Raw genomic sequence first — 3,432 nt, forward strand, 5'->3', positions numbered from 1 at the left:
CCTCTCTCTGTCTTTCTGAGAAGACTGACTGCAACATCCACATGCATACTGGGAGACTGCATCAGCTTGCTCACATGTTGGATCTGGCTCCAGATGTCATACCACATGACTGTACAGACGCTGCAGCTGTATGATCCCACCTCCCCTGACAAGGACTGGGTCTCAATCTTTGTCACACGGTCTTTAGTTTGATCCCTCACCTCAATCAGTGCCTCTCTCACCGCTGCTGCCTGATCCCTCAGTGGCTCGACACTCTTAACTTTACGCTCCCACCTTGTCTCAGTCCACATCTTCAAAGTGATGTCCACATGTTTTTTCAGGATGGCCCATCGCTGTGTGGAGGCTGAAGAAGCCAAAATAACCTGTGGCTTCGACAGAACATTTAGCAGCATCAGCCACAACCAGGTTCAATGGGTGGACCCCACATGGCACAAATAGAGCTCTTAGATTCATTTCCAGGAGTCTGGCTTGGACACCTTTGTTTTTGCCTCTTATGTTGGCCCCGTTCTCATAAGACTGTCCTCTGTAGTCCTCAAAAGGAATTTTTAGCTCCTCTAATCTTTTAAGAATAAGGGATGCCAAATTTTGGACTGTGGACTCCTCTGCCTCCAAAGACCCCATAAAATGTTCCTTTACGTGGGGCTCTTCCTTCAGTGACTCAATTCCAATCACAACTGACAACTGTTCAGTATGGCTGACATCTGAGGTGCAATCCAGAACGATAGAGAAGATTTTTGCCAGCATGATGTCACTCACCATTATTGAAATGACCTTGCTGCTCAACAAATCAATGAGTTCATTCTGTATTTGGTGGCCAAGGTAGCTGGTGGTGTGACTTCAGGTTCCTTTTTGGACACGGTTAAGGTGCTCTTTCATGACTGGATCAAATTGTGCCATCAGTTCAACCTCTATGAGGAAATGTCCATTTGATGGAGAGTACAGTGTTTCTGTGTGTCCCCTTAGTGCCAGATTTCAAATGGCCTCATCCTGGCCAGTGCCCGAGGGTGCTCCAAAATATTTCAGAAATGCCTCTGAATTTGCATTGAAATACAGTATATGAGTCTGACACCCTAAATACATTTGTTGCACAATTAAATATGCATATTATTATGCAAAATGTATCAAACTTTCAGAATAGGAACCACATGAACCATACAACCTCCTTGGCTAATTCTAGGCATAAGACACCCCAAAAGACTCAATATATCCCAAAAGATACAAAATATCAGCATAAGATAGACATCTTTTAAGTTAGCCTACAGCATTGGAAATTCCCCTTACTGAGCTCAGGACCTAGCCAATACAATCACAGAAAACCTTTATGATGTCACCTCAATGAAAGTTAACCAAATCAATAATGTGCTAGTTAGTTTGTAATCGTTTTGCTGCAGGCTACACACATTATCATGATGAAACTGTGTGAAATTATATCTAATGTTATGTAAGCTAGTTGGACAGAAAACAGAATATTGTCGCCCTATGTGTAATAGCATAGCAAGCAAGAGAGACATTTTACTTCTCTATTTTGTTAGGTCAGGGTGTGATTTGGGTGGGCATTCTATGTTTTCTATTTCTTTGTTTTTGGCTGAGTCTGGTTCCCAATCAGAGGCAGCTGTCTATCGTTGTCTCTGATTGGGAATCACACTTAGGCAGCCTTTTTTCCCACCTAAGGTTGTGGGTAATTATTTATTTTCTGTGTGTGTTTGTGTGCGCCACGGTTGTTTCTGTTTACCTGTTCTTTTTTGTGAAGGTTTCACTAAGATTAAAAGAAATGTGGAATTACAGGCACGCTGCGCCTTGGCTCATCTATGACAGGGAGTTTGAAGACAGTGAACGTGACACTAACAAACATAAGTGTTATACTAGCATATTTCATCACATGCATAATATTATACTCATAAAAAGATGACATAGCTGTATTAATCTTTTGCGCGTTTCTCCTTTTCTTCTTTCCTCTTTTTCCTAAACTGGGCACCTGATGGCTTAGACTTCCCCAACACTATCAACCAAGAGTCCAGACTAAACCAATTCACCTTGGTGGTGTGCAGTCTGGTTTTATATTATTCTTAACGATTTCACACAAACCAGAAAAAAAGGTAACAATATGTCTGTGAAACTATATATTCACAGTATTATGAATGAATTGTGGTTTATTTGGTAGCATTTCGTAATGTGACTGATTTTACTCATTGCATCAGTACTGTACAAAGTTAGAGGTGCGCTATTTGATAGATTCCCCCGCTCCCCCTACCTCGGGCTTCCAGTGTGGAGACCTGAGGTCAACCTACCCCCGCCCCATCTCGTACTTCTGAGTGGGAGACCTTCCCAGGCAGTACCATGCCTAGCTCACAAACTAGAATCAGGACGCCCACCCTGAGGTTAATTGACCCACAGTCCCACACGGTGACATGATATCATTGACGTGACGTACTTATGAGCGATAGAAAACCAATTGCGCAAATGTCACCATTCCAAATAGTTTTGTGCGGCAAGATGCCACCCTAGGTGGCTGCCCATGTTGCCAATACCTAAATCCGCTACTGCTTACGCACTATGAAACGCTGAAAACGATTGAGAAACCTGTCGGTTTTAAGTGGAACAACATCTACTTTCCTTTTCCGATAGAAATAACACCATTCTCCATGCACTGTAATTTACAAATTGATAAGAGCTATTGATAAGAGCTAGCCCACATGGCACAGACGTCAAATCAATGCCTATTCCACGTTAGGTCAACAAAATTTTATTGAGCTGAAAAGTAGATTCAACCAGTGTGTGCCCAGTGGGAGGTAAAAGGGTAAGCCATTTGGATAAGGGGATTGTAAAGTTTATGCTGGCCTTATAATTTTAGAGGGAATTTGGAGACCCAAGCTATAGGCTTCTGTAGCCATGCGCAAATGTCAGTATAGTGCCAAACCTATGAAGTTGATTTAGGATTTCTGGAATATATTGAATTGTCACACCCTGATCTGTTTCACTTGTCCTTGTGCTGGTCTCCACCCCCTTCCAGGTGTAGCTCATCTTCCCCATTTTCCCCTGGGTACTTATACCTGTGTTCTCTGTTTGTCCATTGTCAGTTTGTCTTGTTTTTCAAGTCAACCAGCGTTTTGTCTCAGCTCTTGCTTTTCCCCAGTCTCTCTTTTTCTTGCCCTCCTAGTTTTGACCCTTGCCTGTCCTGACTCTGAACCCGCCCGCCTGCCTGACCACTCTGCCTTCCCCTGACCCTGAGTCTGCCTGCCATCCTGTGCCTTTGCCCCTACTCTGGATTACCGACCTCTGCCTGACCTGACCCTGAGCCTGCCTGACATCCTGTACCCTTGCCCCACCACTCTGAATTATTGACCTGTGCCTGTCTTGACCTGTCGTTTGCCTGCACCTGTTGCTGTAATAAACAGTGTTACTTCAACACAGTCTGCATTTGGCTCTTACCTG

Source organism: Oncorhynchus gorbuscha, linkage group LG04, assembly GCF_021184085.1.
Source record: "Oncorhynchus gorbuscha isolate QuinsamMale2020 ecotype Even-year linkage group LG04, OgorEven_v1.0, whole genome shotgun sequence".
NCBI classification, from domain to species: domain Eukaryota; kingdom Metazoa; phylum Chordata; class Actinopteri; order Salmoniformes; family Salmonidae; genus Oncorhynchus; species Oncorhynchus gorbuscha.